We start from the raw sequence: 20,942 nt of genomic DNA, 5'->3' as shown, positions 1-20,942 counted from the left end.
CACTGAGCGTGGAGACGTTTTTTCTTAAACCCTTGGCTTGTCTGTCATATTTTTACAAACATGAGCAGACCTTCTACACTTGTGTTAAAACTTACAATGGGGAATCTCCAGTTTCCACTGCTGCCAGTCCTCGCCACTTTACTTCTGCAACCAACAGGAATGCTACATCTTCCCCAGGAAGAAGGTCTAGTGCAACATGGCTATCACATCATTTCCTAGCGCTTCATGGCATTAGCACTGTGGTGAGGAGATAGAGCTAAATTTTACTAAGAAGAACAACAGCTCTCCAATCTTTATACCAGAAAAGTCAGAAAACAGACCAATTCAAAAGTGAATTCATGCTGTCCTTCTACATGGGGTTTGGGCTAACTGTAGCCTATTGTCAGAGATAAACTTTTAAAAAAGTTTTCCTAAATTGCTAAGCCTGTCAACCACCATTAAAAACAGCCTTCTTAATATCTGAAGACTAATTTTTGCACTATCAGTCTCAAGTTTGCACAGTGCATCTGAAGACTTAAGATTTTGCTTCACAATAATGACTTTTTGGAAGGTACTCTAGACCCCAAGTTGTGAGTCTATTTAAACAGGAGGTGGAAGGAGGTCAGTGACCAGGCTATGCTGATTGATGCCAAAGATGGCAACAACCTAATTCTTAGAGCAGGTGGTGCATCCTAGGCTTTGGTTTAGATTTTTGTTGTTTTCACATGTGCTTGACCCATGGCTGGTGGCCACCTCTGCTAATTTGTACTGCAAGTAATATAGAGAATTAGGGAATAAAACTTGTATGAGAGACCACATGCCCTTTTCTCCCCTGGTATATTTTAATTACTTAATGCACTGTATCTTCTGGTTAAGAACTTCAAAACTAGTTTTGGTCCCCAATACATATGTCTTTTGGTGAGCTTAGAAGCAACAGGCCATCTAGATGTTTCTTGTGAGTAATCAACCAAAGCTGTTGCTTTCCTTTTTGGAGGTTTCATGCTGACTCCCATTGGTATGGAATGATGACAGCACTTCTGTTTCCCGGGAATGTTGTCAAAAGCTTCTCTCTTACATCCAGAGGTCCCATTTTCCAGGGACTCAGTGGAACCAGTGGCAACACTAAGCAGCCACACCATGTAGTGATTTTGAGGTAGAGAGAAACAATGCATCTGACATTTCCTCAGTCTTAGACCAACACAGGAGCCCCAGCTCACCTCCAGGTGGTAATTAACTGTGTCTTGTTAATCCTGGGTGGTTCCTTGCATCAGAACAAGTGGGAGACAGCCAGTAAATGTCTTCAGCTGCTCTCAGTGAAATTCCTCAGGGGGATTCTGAAGCTGCCCACATTCCCAACATTCTCCAAAATGATTCTTCAGAAGAATTTGGGCGCACTTTCCAAGTCTTCTTCAATCACTTTTCTAATTTATACACATCAAAGTAAGTGACCCTCAGAGTAGCAGATACTGCTGCTTGCCATGACACAAGCGCCTGAAAGAACAGGACATACCTAGGACATCATCAAGACTTCAAAGCTGTTTGTTCGCAGTCAATAATTGTTCCTGTGATGCAATCATTTCCAAAATGCCACGTGTCATCAGAAGTGGTAGGCGTGGGATGGCCTTGCAATAGTCCAAATTTTGGGACCTTCTAAGAAAGGACAAGGTCCTGCAACAAAATTGGAAAGCCTCCAACTTACTGGGCCACTTGAAAAGTTCTGGGCATGCTGCTACATGCTGGTTGATTCCAGGCTTTCTCCTGCTGTTTGGTTTCTTGTGGTGGCTGCCTAACCCCAAAGAATGGCAGAAGGTTCCATAGTGAAAGTGTCTGAGTTTTTCCAAGAGACACTGTTGAAACCAAACATTTTTTCCTCTGTCCAGAGGAACATTTTAGGTTTTGTTTTGCCCAACTGGTTTTCATACTTGAAGATTAGCAAGCATGTAACCCCTAAGATTATCACAAGTTACCTTTTGGAGTGAGGAGTGAGGGCCTGTGAGGCATACAAAAGAGAAACCAGCCTGGTACACCCCAATTTTTCTTTTATTCATGTTAATACCTGATCTTCAATCACTTCTAAGTGTAAAAGTTAAAACACAGTTGTTCCTAGTATGAGTGTTATCTTAAGTTTATATTTTAAGTGTCTTTTACAAGATACTGTCCCACCCCCACTCCACCCCCCCCCCCGGGTACTAGGAAAATGTAGGTTTTTTATTCTTATATGGTTCCAAATATTTTTTGTCTTTATATTTTCCACATTATTGGCTTTATTCTATTAGGTTGGATTTTTTTTTTCCCTTTAGAAGAGCAGGAATCTTATTCACCTTATTACTGGCAAGAAAAAGGAAGAATTTCAGCCTGGAAGAACTTCTCCATTTCCAGCAAAGTGTAAAATGATCAAATACGAAGGGGCTGTCCTACACAGAAATAGTATGTTAGGGACAAGGTTTTCATTGTTGCCTTAACTCTGGGATGAAGCATGGGATAAAATGATAAAGACCATTTTAAAATCAGAAAGGAACACATGAACAGTTTTCATACACTTATTTCTAAATAAAATTTCATTTTTCTTGTGGAAGCTCATTCAGACACTTAATCATGGTCTCTTAAAAAATATATGCATCAGAGCCACAAGAGTGCTTGTTAAAAATGCTCGTTACTGGGGTGCCTGAATGGCTCAGTTAACCATCTGACTCATGATTTCAGCTCAGGTCATGATCTCATGGGTCATGAAATAAAGCTCCCCACTCAGCTAGGAGTCTGCTTGGGATCCCCTCTCTCTCTTTGCCCCTTCTCCCAGTTGTGTGTGCACATGGACTCTCTTTCTCTCTCAAATAAGTAAATCTTTTAAGAGAAATGTCCAGGGACGCCTGGGTGGCTCAGTGGTTAGGCATCTGCCTTTAGCTCAGGGCGTGATCCTGGAATCCCGGGATCGAGTCCCACATCAGGCTCCCTTCATGGAGCCTGCTTCTCCCTTTGCCTGTGTCTCTGCCTCTCTCTGTGTCTCTCATGAATAAATAAATAAAATCTTAAAAAAAAATGTCCATTACTGAGACACCACCAAGGAGGCTGGAATCTGCATCTATATAAGTTCCCTGGGTTATCTTGGTACACTTCACCATTTGAGAGCCACTGATACCAATCATTTGCACAGCTTTTACTATCATCACAGAAAGACTACCATGAATTTATGTAATAACAATCCCAGTATTCAAAGCCTTGTCATGCTGACTCATTAACTACATCATTATGAGTTAATATGGTCCCCATTATTTTTGTATAATCCCCACAGTTATGATATAGGTTATTTTTTTCCCCTGCTCACTGTCCCCTAGATCTGCTTAAAATTGAACAAGCTAAGTACATATTCAGGCTCAATTCACTACTTTTCCTCAAAAGGAGTCAACCTATTGCACGTCATTAATTTGAAGTCCAGCCATGATATTTACACTAACCTAAAATCACAGCTGACCTTTTCAGTGGGGGCCTTATTCAGATTTCTGTTGCCCCATCCCAAGTCTTGGGCTACATGGGAGAGTAAGAATTTCTCTTGGTGTGGATTTGACAGTCTAGCTCATGACACAAAAATGTCAGATTTCAAAACCCTGAAGTCAAAATTATGTAAGAAAAAGGCTGTAAATGAAAAAACTGGCTCGTTTATTGCTACTTCATTCTATAATTCCTCTCTGCTCATCTGTCAGTGGAAAAGCACCTCTTTCTTGCTAAAATATCAGTATTGCCACTCCTTGACACAGGGGATTGGACAGGGTAAGTTTAATATAAAGAACTATTATATTAAAGTCCAATGAGTGCCCATAGGATATAAAGAAAGTTGATACCCTGAGCTAAGGGAGAGTGTCCAAGGAAAGACAAAGTCAGAAAGGGGCCCTTGGCCTCCCCAAGGCTGGGATTCAGACCTTGGATAACTCAGCCCACCCACGGCAAAAGAATTTGTTGGTTTACCCAGGCCAGAGCTGCTCTGCAATCCTTGGGCAAGCAGGAGGCAGCCCTCCAGAGTGCAAGCTGGTGCAGCCAGTCAGCAACCAATGGCAAGGATGTGCACAGGTAGTGGGGGTGCACTGCAGGGGGGTTAGCCACTTGGTGGAAACCCTCTAAGTTGCAGGGGATCTGCCTAGGGGAACAGATGTTGGCAGAATGCCTTCAGGCCCTAAGGCAAGCATGAGTCCTTCGGGGTGCAGGTTTCTAGTCCACAGGGCTGGGAGATGTTTATCACCTGCTAAGGCTGTGAGATCAAGACAATCTGTGGTTGGGGCAGAACTCCATCCAATGTCCCACACCACTCATAAACCAGTCAGCAGCCAAAACAGCAAGCCTGTCTTTTCCTTCCCTCTTGCCCCCCCAGCGCCCTCTACTGAGAAAGCCTAGCATCATGCTCATAAAGGAGATTAAAGCCATGTGTCCACTATTGCAGAACACATACTGAAGGATGAACATGGAGCTAAGAAGCAGTAAACTGGTAACTAGAACAGATTTTGTCTTCTAGATTATTGCGCCAGCATTACCTTCTGACTTCATAAAGAATTTTGTAGTTGTTGATTCTTTAAGAACTATTTCTCTAACAAAAAAATAGTGCCTAACAGATGACTTAACACTTGTTGAAGGAGAGAGGTCAGAAGGAAAGCAATTTCTTAAATGTGTTTCATATGCCCATGTTCCTTAAAGTACCTATAGCAATATATTTAGACTGAGGCCTACCTAGGAGCATGTAGAACTTTTGTTCTGTTGCTCTCTGCCTTGCTCCACCTCTGTGTACCTCTCCATCTCCTGGTGTGTCTCCACATGCATGCCTTTCTGTCACTCTGTGTGCTTTTCTCTGTCTCACCCTCTACAGCTGTCATCTTTATGCTCACTCATTCCCAAAGTGATTCCAATTATATTCTTTCTTTTTCTTTTTGGTGACTTACCAAGGATAAAGTGGGACTGACTAAAGAACTGGAATCAAAGACCCATGAATAAAGTTAAGAATATGCATTTTTTTCAATTTGGGGAAAACAAGAATTTCACCTAATTCAACCTAAAAAATATCTAAAGGTATATTCTACAAAATACCTGGATGAATATTTTGCAATATGTTTAAATATGTATAGGAATGAATGAGAGCTATTTACCTTCTCTAATTAGAACAACACAGGAATTGGCTGATAGCAACTGAGCTGATAAGAAGGAACCCAGCAAAGAGGGATCTTGGGCATTTGAATGAGAATTTAAAACACCAATCTTTTCTCCTGACTATTAAAAGAAAAAAATAGAACATAGATCCAATGGTATGCAATGGTTTGGAAAGAGATTTATTAAAAATAAGGAAGATAGTCTGATGTCCCTACCAAAACTAGGATTCTGTGTCAGTAGACATGCAGAAAATGAACTGCAGCTTAGGATATAAACAGACATTTCAAAAGTTTACTCCAAAGGTTTAATAATGAGTTTAATAATAAACTCCGTTTAATAATGTATCACTGGATATATATTTTTTTAAATTTTTATTTATTTATGATAGTCACACAGGGAGAGAGAGAGAGAGAGGCGCAGAGACACAGGCAGAGGGAGAAGCAGGCTCCATGCACCGGGAGCCCGACGTGGGACTCGATACCGGGTCTCCAGGATCGCGCCCTGGGCCAAAGGCAGGTGCCAAACCGCTGCGCCACCCAGGGATCCCCTCACTGGATATATTTTGATGTTATTATTTATTTATTATTTATGTATTAAATATTTATTTATTTATTTATTTATTTATTTATTCATGAGAGATTCAGAGAGAGAGGCAAAGACATCAGCAGAGGGAGAAGCAGGCTCCATGCAGGAAGCCCGATGTGGGACTCGATCCTGGGATTCCGGGATCATGCCCTGAGCCAAAGGCAGACGCTCAACCATTGAGCCACTAAGGCATCCCTGATGTTATTATTTAAAACACCAAAGGGATGTCTGGGTGGCTCATCAGTTAAGTCTCTGCCTTTGGCTCAGGGCATGATCCTGGAGTCCCAGGATTGAGTCCCACATTGGGCTCCCTATATGGGGCTTGCTTCTCCCTCTGCCTGTGTCTCTGCCTCTCTATATATATCTCTCTTGAATAAATAAAATATTTTTAAAAAATTAAAAAAACACCAAATAAACTTTCTCCCAATCAAGTAATAATTGTTTTAATCTAAGTTTAAAACCCTAAGCAGACATATATTGTTACATTGAGAATGCAAACCCTTTTATTCCTCCAGTTTTTTTTCCTTTTTTAAAAAATGTATTCCCTGGGGGCACCTGGGTGGCTCAGTCAGTTAAGCGTCTGCCTTTGGCTCAGGTCATGATCCCAGGGTTCTGGGATTGAGCCCCTGTGTCAGGCTCCCTGTTTTGCAAGGAGCCTGTTTCTCCCTCTCCTTCCCACTCATGCTGTCTCTCACTATCTTGGTCTCTCTAAAATAAATAAAAATTTTTTAAAAAATTTAAAAATGCATTCCCTGACCTTTTCTATACATCTTACTGAAGGCTTATTTTTGAACAATAAATTTTGAAGATCTATAACACGGTTTAAAAACAAATTTTAGGGATCCCTGGGTGGCGCAGCGGTTTAGCGCCTGCCTTTGGCCCAGGGCGCGATCCTGGAGACCCGGGATCGAATCCCACGTCGGGCTCCCGGTGCATGGAGCCTGCTTCTCCCTCTGCCTGTGTCTCTGTCTCTCTCTCCCTCTCTCTCTGTGTGACTATCATAAATAAATAAAAATTAAAAAAAATAAATAAATAAAAACAAATTTTAGGGGCTTCTTGCAAAGGTCAGTTAAAAGCTAAGGAATGATGTGCTTAGAAATATGAATTAAGGAAATCATGTCAAGATGGAGTTAAATAATGTGCCTCTACAGGTAAATAAAAGAATAGAATCTTTGAAAGGCACAGCAGGAAATGTGCACATTCATCATCACTCTGGATATTTAAGTTTGCACAGTGGCATGGCTAATTGTGAAGGTATATGATATGCCTGCTAACAAAAGTAGAACCACAGCTCTTCAGATCAAATTAATCAGAAGTCAGTGGGAGGTAGCTAACAAAAAGGCTTCTGTCCATAATGCATAAATACAAACTGCATGACACATGAATATAAATCAGCAATTTAAAAACCTTAATTTTTAAAGCTTGGCAAAAGAATTAGACATTTCACAAAGGAAGATATTTAGCTGGTCAAGAAGCACACAAAAAGTGTTGGACATCTTTAAATTATCAGGGAAATACAAATTTAAACCAGAATGGATTCCACTACTCACTCACTAGAATGACTGAAATCAAGTGTTCATGGATATGTGGAGCAAATAAAGTTCTTATGCATTGCTGGTGAGCATGTAACACACTGGAGAAAACTGTTTGGTAGGTTTTTACAAAATTAAACATATATATATCCTATGGTGTAGCAATTCTACTTTTAGGTAGTTACAGAAGTGAAAAGATCTCCATAAAAAGGCTTGTGTAAGAATGTTCATAGCAGCTTGAGTCACAATAGTGAAAAAACTGAAAACAACTCAAATCTCCATCAGCAAGTTAATAAATTATCATTAACAGTACATTAAGATAGTAAAATATAATCCATCAATCAAAAACAACTATTGATATATGTAACACATCAATAAAAATCATTAAACAAAAGAAGTTACAAAAAGTGCATACTGTATGCACTTATATCAAGTTCTAGAACAGGCAAAACTAATCTGTAATGACAGAAATGAGAAAGTGGTTGCCTGGGAATGGAGGGAAGCTACCTGATTAGGTCAAATGAAAGAGAATTTTCTAGAATGGTGGAAATAATCTGTACCTTCCTTTCGAAAGAGTTCTTAGTGGGTTCACACAGACTCACTGTACCTATTCTCCCAGGACACAGTGCAGAGGTGGGAGGCTGAAAAACTGAATCTTTCTATGAAAAAGACCTATTTGCAAATCTTAAAAGCTGTGGCCTGAGGATCAGGCTTCTAATGTAACACATATGTAGGGCCTCTCCAAAGGATGGGGAGGTCAGCAGATGCCACCTTTGTTCTCTCTTTCTGACTCACCCCAGGCTGAAAAGAGCTTGTGCATGCATCTAGAATCCCAGATTTTATGGCTGCCACCCAGAGTACACATACCTTGACAGACTGGCTCTGGTGGTCACAATCGCTTGTGTTCATAGGTTCAACAGGATGGGAGAAAACAAGAAATAGTTCTTTTTTTTTTAATTTTTATTTATGACAGTCACAGAGAGAGAGAGAGAGAGAGGCGCAGAGACACAGGCAGAGGGAGAAGCAGGCTCCATGCACCGGGAGCCCGACATGGGACTCGATCCCGGGTCTCCAGGATCGCGCCCTGGGCCAAAGGCAGGCGCCAAACTGCTGTGCCACCCAGGGATCCCCAACAAGAAATAGTTCTTGTGCATACAGAAACACTATCTCCTAGTCATCCCACAGAAGAGGTATGTTTGCATACTTTAAAAGCTGTTGCCTGAGGGTCCAGCTTCCAATCAGCTCACATCTAGGTGATGATTGAGATCCTCCCCATTGGGACATTGACAGGTCTTAGCATACTCTCAACTACCAGGGGCCACAAAGAGTGAAGAAAGCTGACTGGACAACAACATAGGTTTGAAAGACAACCAAGAACTAGGGTAGGGTTTAATGATGAGTTTTATCTTCTATACAAGGCCACTCTTTTTTCTTTTTTTTTCTTTTTTTTTTACAAGGCCACTCTTTGAAGACTAGGAGAAGTGGCTGTTTTATCTAATGCACAGAAACCAACACAGAGAGTTAAGGAAATGAAGAAACAGAGGAATATGTGCCAAATGAAAGACTAAGATAAAACTCCAGAAAAAACACCATAATGAAGTGGAGATAAGTGATTTACCTAAAAAAGAATCAAAATAACAATCATAAAGATGTTCACTGAGGTCAAGAGAACAATGCACACACTAAGAATTTCAAAAAAGAGAAAAATATAAGAAAATGCCAACAAAAATCAGAGCTGAAAAATACAATAACTGAAGTGAAAATTCAAAAGAGGGATTCAACAGAAGACAAGATGAAGTAGAAGCAAGGGTCAGTGAACTTGAAGACATGGTAGTAGAATTTATCCAAAGTTGCAGAAAGGAAAAAAAGAAAAGGAACATAATTTAAGGCGCTTATGGGACAACATCAGTGGACCAATATTTCCATTGTATGGGTCCCAGAAGAAGGAGAGGGAGAAAGGGACAGAAAGATTTTTGAATGAAAGCTTTTTGAAAACTTTCCTAAATGTAGAAGAAAATAGACATCTAGATGAAGGAATATGAGACTTCAAATAAGAGGAATCCCAAGAAACCCACCCTGAGACATGTTAAAATTAAATTGTCAAAAGTTAAACACACAAAAAGAATCTTAAAAGCAGCAAAAGGAAAATGACTTATTGTGTTCAAGGGAACCCCCATAAGACTGTCAGATTTTTCAGCAGAAACTTTGCAAGCCAGAAAAGACTGACTTGATATATTCAACATGCTGAAAGAAGGAAAAAACACCCTGCCTACCAATAATACTTTACCGAGTGAAGTTGTCCTTCAGAACTGAAGAAGAGGTAAAGAGTTTTCCAGATAAGAAAATTGAAAAGAGTTTAATAGACCAAGCCTACAAGAAATGCAAAAGGGACTTCTTTAAGCTGAAGTGAAAGATCATTAGTTAGTAATAGGAAAACATATGAAAATGTAAATCTTACTGGAAACAGTAGGAATATAGTCAAATTCAGAGCAATACAATGTTGTAACAGAGGTGAGTGAGTTGCATAAATCTAGTGCGAAGGTTAAAAGACAAAAGTAGTAAAAATAACTACACAATAACTTGTTAAATGATACACAAGATAAAAAGATATACAATTTGACATCAAAAGCATAGCATGTGTAGGTGGAGTAAAATGTAGACCTTTAGAATGCATCTGAACTTAAGCTGTTATCAGCTTAAAATAGACTATTATAACTCTAAGAAGTTTTATATAAGCCTCATGGTAACCACAAAACAAAAATTTACAGTAGATACACAAAAGAAAGAGAAAGGAATTTAAACATACCACTAAAGAAAAGTATCAAATCACAAAGGAAGAAAGCAAGAGAAGAATAAAGGAATGGAATTACAAGACCGTAAACAATTAACAATATGACAATAAGAAGTCTATACCTCTCAATAGTTACTTTAAATGTAAATGGACTAAATTATCCAATAAAAAGACACAGAGTAGATGAATGGATTAAAAAAACAAGACCCAAGTATATGCTGCCAACTCACTTCAGCTTTAAAGATGCACAGACTGAAAGTGAATAGAAAAAAGATGCTCTATACAAATGGAAACCAAAAAGAAAGCTGGGAATAGTCATACTCATATCAGACAAAATAGACTGTAAAACGAAGACTACAATAAGAGACAAAGAAGGTTGTTATATAATGATAAACCAGTCAATCCAACAAACACATAACATTTATAAATATTTATGTACCCAATATAGGAATACCTAAATACACAAAGCAAATATTAACAGATCTAAAAGGATAAATAGCAGTACAATAATAGTAAGGGACTTCAATACCCTACTTTTATCAATGGATAAATCATCGGGACAGAAAATCAATAAAGAAACACATGCTTTAAATGACACATTAGATCAGATGGACTTGACATATATAGAATATCTCATTCAAAAGCAACAGAATAGATTCTCCTCATGAGCACATGAATATTCTCCAGGACAGATCATATGTTAGACCACAAAACAGGTCTTAATAAATTTGAGAATACTTAAATCATATCAAGTGTCATTTCTAGCCATGAGAGTCTGAAACTAGAAATCACTTACTAGAAGGAAATTCAAAAACATGTGCAGACTAAACAAAATGTTACCAAACAACTAACGGGTCACAGAAGAAATTGAAAGAGAAACTTAAAAATATCTTGAGACAAATGAAAATGGAACTGCAAAATGCCAAAACTTCAAGGATGCAGCAAAAGCAGTGCTAAGAAGGAAATGCATACTAAACACCTATATTAAGAAACAAGAAAGAGCTCAAACAACCTAACTTTACAATGCAAACTGGTACAACCACCATGGAAAACATTGTGGAGATTTCTCAAAAAATTAGAAATAGAACTACCATATAATCCAGTAATTGCACTACTATTTGCACAAAGAATATGAAAACACTAATACAAAAGAATACATACCCCCTCTATGTTTATTGCAGAATTATTTACAAGAACCAAATTATGGAAGCAGCCTAGGTGTTCATCAATGGATGAAAGGATAAAGAAGATGTGGTATATATGTACACACAATGGAATACTGTTCAGCCATAAAAAGAGTGAAATCTTGTCACTTGCAACAACATGGATAGATCTAGAGTGTATAATGCTAAGTGAAACAAGCCAGAGAAAGACAAATACCATATGACTTCACTCATATGAGGGAATCAGGAAACAAAACAAATGAACAAAGGGGAGGGGGGAAAGAGACAAACCAAAAAACAGATTCTTAACTATAGAGAATAAACAGATGGCTACCTGAGGGGAGGTGGGTAAATTAGATGAGTACACTTACCATGATGAGCACTGAGTAATATATGGAATTGGTGAATCACTATATTGTACACCTGAAACTAATATCACAATGTATGTTAACTACACTAGAATTAAAATAAAAATTAAAAGAAAGAAGCCAGTATTTTTTAAAATAACATTTTCAACAGTATTCAAGTCAGCAAAAGAATCAGAAGTCTATGCATAAAATAGATGGAAACTTCTGCATAATTTTACATTGTTAATGCCAGAAGTCTCCATTAGTGAGAAACAGTACTCATTGCACTCTAGACAGTTAAAAAATGTACTTAAAATATTCCTACTTTTATTTAATTTTTCATCTATTATTCTATTTGGATGCCTACCAAGACACTTAAGGGTGTTTAGAGCACAAATATCATGTAACTTAAAAATTATCTGACCATTTTTATTTGATATGATAGTGTTTTTAGCCCCTTTCGGAGAGAACACCAAAGGTGGATGACGCGGGTACTGCGGGAGGGCCCGGGGGCCCCGGGGGCCCCGGAATCGGAGGCCGCGGCGGCTTCCGCGCAGGCTTCGGCAGCGGCCGCCGGGGCCGCGGGCGTGGCGGTGGTCGGGGCCGGGGAGGGGCCGCGGAGCTCGCGGAGGCAAGGCGAGGACAAGGAGTGGATCCCCGTCACCAAGCTGAGCCGCCTGGTCAAGGACATGAAGATCAAGTCCCTGGAGGAGAGCTGTCTGTTTTCCCTGCCCATCAAGGAATCCGAGATCATTGACTTCTTCTTGGGGGCATCCCTCAAGGAGGAGGTCTTGAAAATCATGCCCATGCAAAAGCAGACCGTGCCGGCCAGCGGACCCGGTACAAGGCATTTGTTGCCATCTGAGATTACAACGGACACGTGGGTCTGGGCGTCAAGTGCTCCAAGGAGGCAGCCACTGCCACCCGTGGGGCCATCATCCTGGCCAAGCTTTCCATCGTCCTGGTTTGGCGAGGCTACTGGTCGAACCATGCAAGGTGACTGGTCGCTGTGGTTCTGTGCTGGTGCGACTCATCCCTGCCCCCAGAGGCACTGGCATTGTCTCAGCCCCTGTGCCCAAGAAGCTACTGATGATGGCTGGTATTGACGACTGCTACACTTCGGCCAGGGGCTGCACTGCCACCCTGGGGAACTCTGCCAAGGCTACTTTTGATGCGATCTCCAAGACCTACAGCTATCTCACCCCTGATCTCTGGAAAGAGACTGTGTTCACCAAGTCTCCCTATCAGGAATTCACTGACCATCTTGTAAAGACCCACACCAGAGTCTCCGTGCTGAGGACCCAGGCTCCAGCTGTGGCTACCACATAGTTTTATACAAGAAAAATAAAAGTGAATTAAAGCTTGTTAAAAAAAAAACATTATATTCTATTCCTTCTTTATTACTGAGTAAATTAAGACTACAGTATGGGTTTGTGGCAGATGTTAAGTGATTCTCCTACTTACTACCTCCCTACAGTTTCCTGGCAATTTGGGTGTCAATTTCTCATCACAAGAAGGGAATAAATCCTGATTAGTTACTATCATTAATGATCACCCTTTTCTCATTGCTAGCAATTGGCTTAGAGGGGTCATAGGACTCAATTCTAGACAGATAAACAAAGGAGGTACTTGACAGGTTTTTTTTCTGGAAAAGAATCCTCAAAAATTCAGGAAATCATGCAGGATGAAATGCAGTCTTATCTTCTCTTGAACATCCTCTCTGGATGTGATGCCCACTTACGTCTTTCAAAATTGAATTATAACTTAAGCACAGTTACGTAATAAGGCTGCTCTCTGCATTAGAGCTTCAGCAGGTGGCAGATACATGCTTCCAGAAGCAAAGCATAATTGATGGCATCCAAACCTATGCCTGCCTTCTGATATCAGCAGGTCTGCCCCCATCAGGTGAGGGAAGAATCCATGGTGTCATCCAACACCAGGAAGAAAGCTTGGAGCAGTTCCACACAACAGCCCACAGTCAGGGCCAACCAGAAGCTATTAGCATTCTGCTTCCTTGGCTCCACCAGCTCCTGAAATGCTATAGTTCTGTCAAACTCTGCTGTTACTTGACTCCAATAGCATTGTACTCCAAGACCTCCTTGAGGCAGGCAATTGCATCTCCTGTCTCTGGGTGGCCCATGCCACCCTCGGTCAACATCCTGACAATCTAGGAGAAGTGCTGGATGAAATCCTGATTTTCTTGAGCTTTGCCTACAGAGATTCTATCAGACTGTGATTGGACAGACTCTAGACCTCATCAGAGCCCACCAGGGCAATGTGGATTTTGGCAGATTCACTGAAAAGAAGTACAAATCTATTGTCAAGTACAAGACAGCTTTCTACTCATTCTACCTTCCTGTAGCTGCTGCCATATATATGGCAGGAATTGATGAAGAGAAAGAACATGCCATTGCTGAGATGATCCTGCCAGAGATCAGAGAGTTCTTTCGGTTCAGGAAAATTATCTTGATCTCTTTAGGGACCCCAGTGTGACAGGTAAGATTGGCACTGATGTCCAGGACAACAAATGCAGCTGGCTGGTGGTTCAGTGTCTGTAGTGAGCCTCTCCAGAACAGTGCCAGATCCTTCTGGAGAATTATGGGCAAAAGGAGGCTAAGAAGGTCCAGGGTGAAGTTACTATATAAGGAGCTGAACCTTCCAGCTGTGTTCATGCAGTATGAAGAAGGCAGCTACAGCCCCCTCATGAGCCTCGTGGAGCAGTATGCCATGCCCCTGCCCCAACAATCTTCCTGGGGCTAGCACACAAGATCCACAAGAGGAAAAAGTAACCTAGGGTCTGTGAGGGTGTGGAGGGGAGGTTCTCAATAAATTGTCCAATCCTCAAAAGAGAAAAAAAAAGAACCTAGTACCTGAAAGATGTTACTGAGCCATTAAACTAACCACCCTTATAGTTATTCCACCTTTTGTAAAAGACTAAATTTATTTTTAAGCCAGTTGACTTAGGGTGCTCTGTTAGTAACAACTGAAGATACAAAATTCCGCTTTTGTAGGAGTTACATAATTCAGACATGGACTTTAAGTAAATCATTTATTTTGATGTCTTTATATAGAGATCGGTTTTCTGTAAATTTTGATGTATGTAGTTTAAACATTAGAAATCAACAAGAAACAAGTGGGTATGCTTTCTTGAATTGCTATATCACTGGCCTAAGAAATTAGGAATCTGACATAATGTCGGTGTATCTGCCTTTTTTTAAATATGTAACATAAATTTTTTGAGTTAATTTAATTTACATTATTATTCATGGATCGTTGCTACAATGTAAGTTGACAGTATCTGGTGTGAAATAAGGATTTACTTTTGTTTGCTTTCAAATGACTAGCCTGGTAGCCTCTTATTTGAATAGTTTATCCCTTTATGACTGAGCTGAAATGTCAATTTTTTCATGTATTAAAAACACTCATGGCTCCCATTAAAAATAGATAAATGAAAAAAATAAAGATGTAACAATTGAACTGAGATTTGAGTTGTCCACAAATGAAACTTGAAATTTTATTCCAACCACATTGTCTGTCAAAACAAAAATATCAAAACTCTTTGGAGAAATACATAATAGAAATAGTTTCCAAGATATATTATTCACATAATTCAGGTTAAAATCCAAAGTTACTTAACATAGGAAAAGCTGCGATAAGGGTGCCCGAACAACTCAGTTGGCTAAGGGTCTGCCTTCAGCTCAGGTCATAATCTCAGGGTCCTGGGATCAAGCCCCACATCAGACTCCATCCTCAGTGGGGAATTCTGCTTCTCCCTCTGCCCCCTGATCCTGCTCATGCCCTCTTGCTCGCTCTCTAATAAATAAATAAAAGCTTAAAAAAAAAAAAAAAGGAAGTAGCAGTTTGTGACCCAATCTCAAGAGAAAAGATAATCAGCAAAGAGCAATCCTGAGATGACCCACAGGCTAGAATTAGCTGAAAAACTTTTAAACTAGCTACTATAACTATACACAATGAGATAAAAGAAAACAGTTCATTAATGAAGGCTTATAGTGAACAGAGATAGGAAATTTTAAGATAAAAACTACACAAAAGAAACTGAAATTATAAAACTAAAATATACAATATCTAAAATGAAAAATACACTGAATGCCTTTAAAAGCAAAATAGAAGTAATGAAGGGAAGCATCAGTGAACCTGAAAGTAGATCAATAGATATTGTCCAATTTGAAGAACAGGAAAAAAATAAAGATTTTAACGAATTACAAAGCATCAAGCCCTGTAACTGTAATCCATAAACTGCCAAGTTAAAAATGCAAAACCTGGGCACCTGGATGGCTCAGTCAGGTAAGGGTCCAACTCTTGATTTCCACTCAGGTCCCAATCCCAGGGTCCTGAGACAGAGCCCCACATGGGGTTAAGCATGAAGCCTGCTTGGGATTCTCTGTCTCTGCTCTCTCCCCACTGTATGCACGTGCTCTCTTGCTCTCTTAAAAAAAATTGCAAAAACCTATAACTACATAGCCAATTCATAAATTAAAATGGAATTAAAAAAATAATCCAAAATGAGGCAGAAAAGAGAAACAAAAAACAGAGGCAAAGAGAGAACAATATTGTCACCCTGTAACTCAAACTTATGAATAATTACGTTATATTTTAATGGCCCAAACACTCCAAGTTACAAGTGGAAACTGTCAAAATAAATCAGGATCCAAGTGTATGTTTTCTGCAAGATACATATAAAAAAAACAGAAGATTGAAAGTCAATAGATGAGAAATGATAAACTAAGCAAACACTAGTCATAAAACTGGAGTGGCTATATTAATATCAGATTAAATAGACCTCGAGATGAAAAGTATTTCCACAGATAGAGAAGGGCATTTCATAATGATCCAAGTGTCAATTCTTCAGAAAGACACAACAATCATAAATACCTACGCAACTTATTAAAAGAACTTCAAAATACACAAAGGAAAAATGGACAAACTGAAGAGAGAACAATACAAATCCATGACTAATGGATTTGTAACATCTCTCCCTCATCAGCAAACAGAAAAACTAGACAAAAAATCTCAGTAACAACATAATCTGAACATTATCAATCACCTTGACCTAAATGATATTTATAGAATATTACAGCCAGCAATAGAAGAATACAATTAATTTTGTTACATGTAATATGTACACCAAGGTAGACTATATGCATGGCCATAAAATAAATCTCAATAAAAAGGATTAAAGCCATACAGATTATGTTCTTTGACCGTGGAATTAAGTTAGAAATTGGGGATGCCTAGGTGGCTCAGTGGTTGAGCAACTGCCTTCAGCTCAGGGCATGATCCCAGGCCCCTGGGATCACATTCCACATTGGGCTTCCCACAGGGAGCCTGCTTCTCCCTCTGCCTGTGTCTCTGCCACACAGGCAGAGGGAGAAGCAGGCTCCATGCAGGGCGCCCGACGCGGGACTCAATCCTGGGACTCCAGGATCATGCCCTGGGGCAGGCACTAAACCGCTGGCACTAAACCGCTGAGCCACCCAGGGATCCCTAGAAAATATTTTAAACTGATAATGAAACATAAAAAATTGTGTGATTACTGAATAATAGAAGGAAATTTATATAGCTTTAAACAGTTATATTAGAAAACAATGCTTTAAAATCAATACCTAAGTTCCCACTTCAAAAGGCTAAAGAAAGAGCAATGTATATCAAAAGTAAGGAGAAGTTAGGAAATAAAAGGGCACAAGTGGAAATCAACAAAATATGAAGGCAATTGAAGAAATTAACAAAAGTGAAAGGCAACAAAATTGATAAATCCCTAGGTAATCTAATCCAGAAAAAAAAGATGGAACACAAATTTCCCATATGAGGAGGATCTACAAATCATATAAATATTAATAAGAGAATATTATAAACAACTTTATGGCAAAAAGTGGAATATAAACAAAATGAACACTTCCTTGAAAAATGCAACCAACGCAAACATCAACAATTAGCTTCAGACTTAACGGTGAAATATTAAATGTTCCCTCCTAAAACTGGGATTAAGGCAAGGTTATCCACTGAGACCACATCTATTTCAGATTCTACTGGAGGTCCTAGCCTTTGCCATAAGGCAGAAAGAAGAGATAAAAGGCAAAAGTCTGCAAAGGAAGTAAAAAAAAAAAAAATCTCTATTTGCATATGACAAAATTGTTCACACACACAAAAAAATCCTAAGCAATCTAGAAACAAGTGTTAGAATAATAAGTGAATTTAACAGGGTTTCATGATACATGATAGTAGACAACAAGGTTCTTATATACTTGTAGCAAACAAATGAAAATTGAGCTAGACCTAGTAGATAGACTTAGCTGGAGCTCTAGTGAACAGTATAGTAATTATAGACAGTAATATTGTATTATAAACAAACTTGCTAAGAACTAGATCTTAATTATTCTCACCACAAAATAGCAAGTGATAATTATGGGATGTAATGCAAGCACTAGCTAGGGCTACAATGACAATCATATTGCAATACATAAATATATCAAATTAACATGCTGGATACCTTATACTTACACAATGTTACATGTTAATTATATCTCAATTTTAAAAACAAAATAGAACTAGAAACTTTTTTAAAAAATATTTTATTTATTTATTCATGAGAGATACAGAGAGAGAGAAGCAGACTCCATGCAGAGAGCCCAATGCAGGACTCGATCCTGGGAGTCCAGGATCACACCCTGGGCTGAAGGCAGGAGCTAAATCGCTGAGTTACCCAGGCTGCCTGAACTAGAAATTTGTAATTATAATTTATATTTAAGAATAAATTTAGCCAAGGACATGTAAGAATTCTACACTTAAAACTTTTTAGTTAATAGAAAAATTCAGGAAATTTAAATAAATGGAAAGATGTAATTCTCCCCAAATGGATCACAGATCCCTTATAATACAATCATAATTTTTTTAAAGATTTTATTTATTTATTCATGAAAGACACACAGAGAGAGGCAGAGACACAGGCAGAGGGAGAATCAGGCTCCATGCAGGGAGACTGACGCAGGACTCGATCATGGGACTCGATCCCAGGACTCTGGGATCACACCCTGGGCTGAAGGCAGGTGCTCATCCACTGAGCCATCCAGGCGTCCCTGCAATCATAATCTTTTTTTTTTTTGTATATATTTGTATTGGAGTTCAATTTGCCAACATATAGTATAACACCCATTGCTCATCCCATCAAGTGTCCCCGTCAGTGCCTGTCACCCAGTCAGCCCGTCTCCCTGCCTACCTCCCCTTCCACTAACCCTTGTTCATTTCCCAGAATTAGGAGTCTCTCATGGTTTGTCACCCTCTCTGATATTTCCCACTCATTTTCTCTCCTTTCCCCTTTATTCCCTTTCACTATTTTTGATATTCCCCATATGAGTGAAACCATATGTTTGTCCTTCTCCAACTGACTTATGTCACTCAGCATAATACCCTCCAGTTCCATCCACGTCGAAGCAAATGGTGGGTATTCGTTCTTTCTGATGGCTGAGTAATATTCCATTGCATACATAAACCACATCTTCTTAATCCATTCATCTGTTGAAGGACATTGAGGCTCCTTCCACAGTTTGGCTATTGTGGACATTGCTGCTATGAACATGGGGGTGCAGGTGTCCCGGTGTTTCACTGTATCTATATCTTTGGGGTAAATCCCCAGCAGTGCAATTGCTGGGTCATAGGGCAGGTCTATTTTTAACTCCTTGAGGAACCTCCACACAGTTTTCCAGAGTGGCTGTACCAGTTCACATTCCCAGCAACAGGGCAAGAGTTTCCCCTTTCTCCACATCCTCCCCAACATTTGTGGTTTCCTGTCTTGTTAATTTTCCCCATTCTCACTGGTGTGAGGCGGTATCTCATTGTGGTTTTGATTTGTATTTCCCTGATGGCAAGCGATGCGGAGCATTTTGTCATGTGCTTGTTGGCCATGTCTATGTCTTCTTTGGTTAAATTTCTGTTCATGTCTTTTGTCCATTTCATGCCTGCAATCATAATCTATGGAGACTTTTTTCATTGACAAACTCATTCAAAAAGTAATACAGAAATTCAAAAAACCTAGGATAACTGAAGTATTTTGGAAAACAACAAATTTAGAATACTTAAACTATTTACTGACTACAAGATTTAGTATAAAACTAAATCAAGAAAGTGAGGTCTTGGCTAATGGAGCAACTCTTGATCTTGGGGTTGTGAGTTCAAGGCCCCATTGGGTGTAGAGAATACTTAAAATCTTTAATAATAATAATAATAATAATAATAATAGAAGATGATGATGACAACAACCCATTTTTAAGGACATGAACTATCGATACAAGCAACAACATGAATGGATCTCAAAAATATTATGTTGTGGGACAGAAGCCTTTCACAAAAAAAGTACATACTTTATGATTCTATTTGCAAATTGAATCGATGGTGGAAAAAAATTTTAAATGTGATTGTAATTGGGGCAAGTGAGGACAGAGACTGGGAAGAAGAGAAGCATAAAGGAACTCTCTAGGGATACAGTAATGTTTCGGATTAGGGCTTTGAGTTACACAGGTGTATGCGTTTGTTAAAGGTCAGCAATGTATACCTAAGACTTGTACATTTTACTAAATGTAAATTTTACATCAAAAGAAAGAAAACTAAGCACAGGCTTATCTCTGATTTATGATATGCATGCTGAAGTACTTGAAGCAAAGTATTTGAAATGCCTCATAAATTAGGTGGATTAGTGGTCAGAGAAACGCATAACTGAACGTGATAAAACAAGTCAAAGAAAATGTTCGTGAAATCTAGGTTGTGAGTATATAAGGATCACTATAAAATTCTTTCAACTTTGCTGTATATTTGGAAAACTTTTGTAACAGGGACACCTGGGTGGCTCAGCAGTTGAGCGTCTGCCTTTGGCTCAGGGTGAGATCCTGGAGTTCTGGGATCGGTCCCACATTGGGCTCCCCATAGGGAGCCTGCTTCTCCCTCTGCCTGTGTCTCTGCCTCTCTTTGTGTCTCTCATGAATAAATAAATGAAAAATCTTTTTAAAAAATGCTTAAAAAGAATAGTAAAATGTCAGTAGAATCTAGATCGCAATATTTTTGTTGTAAAATTCTTTTTTGTTGTATGTTTGAAATTTTTCAAAATAAATGGTCAGTAAGGGCAAAGTTTCTCTATTACTAAATGAAGAAATTAAAAGTAGATATTGTAAACAACAGCCTGTCTCAGCGGATAATGTTTATTTGTTGACCTAGGAGGTAGTCCATTCCCTCCCATCCCACCTTCCCAGTGAGTTAAATTCCATCTTTAGAGAGTCATTCCTTTAAACCTTGAGCCTTGCTGAAATTCAAATAGCTTGATTGCTACTTATTGTCTCCTTTGGCCTTGTTTCTGGTATGCCCCCAGCCCTCTATCCCTAAGTGATATAATCATCCCATGACATTCACTACC

The 20,942-nt window shown here is 39.2% G+C and overlaps 2 pseudogenes; both read left to right on the top strand.

The window, feature by feature from the left end:
• Window positions 1-6,815: 6,815 nt before the first annotated feature.
• Window positions 6,816-12,895, top strand: LOC129501770 (40S ribosomal protein S2-like; annotated as a pseudogene).
• Window positions 12,896-13,444: 549 nt separating this feature from the next.
• On the top strand, window positions 13,445-14,313 carry LOC129501769 (farnesyl pyrophosphate synthase-like; annotated as a pseudogene).
• The last annotated feature ends 6,629 nt before the right edge of the window (window positions 14,314-20,942 follow it).

The sequence above is a fragment of the Nyctereutes procyonoides genome, unplaced genomic scaffold (assembly GCF_905146905.1).
Source record: "Nyctereutes procyonoides isolate TBG_1078 unplaced genomic scaffold, NYPRO_anot_genome, whole genome shotgun sequence".
In the NCBI taxonomy this organism is placed as follows: Eukaryota; Metazoa; Chordata; class Mammalia; order Carnivora; family Canidae; genus Nyctereutes; species Nyctereutes procyonoides.
This window is presented reverse-complemented; position numbering and strand designations above follow the sequence as displayed.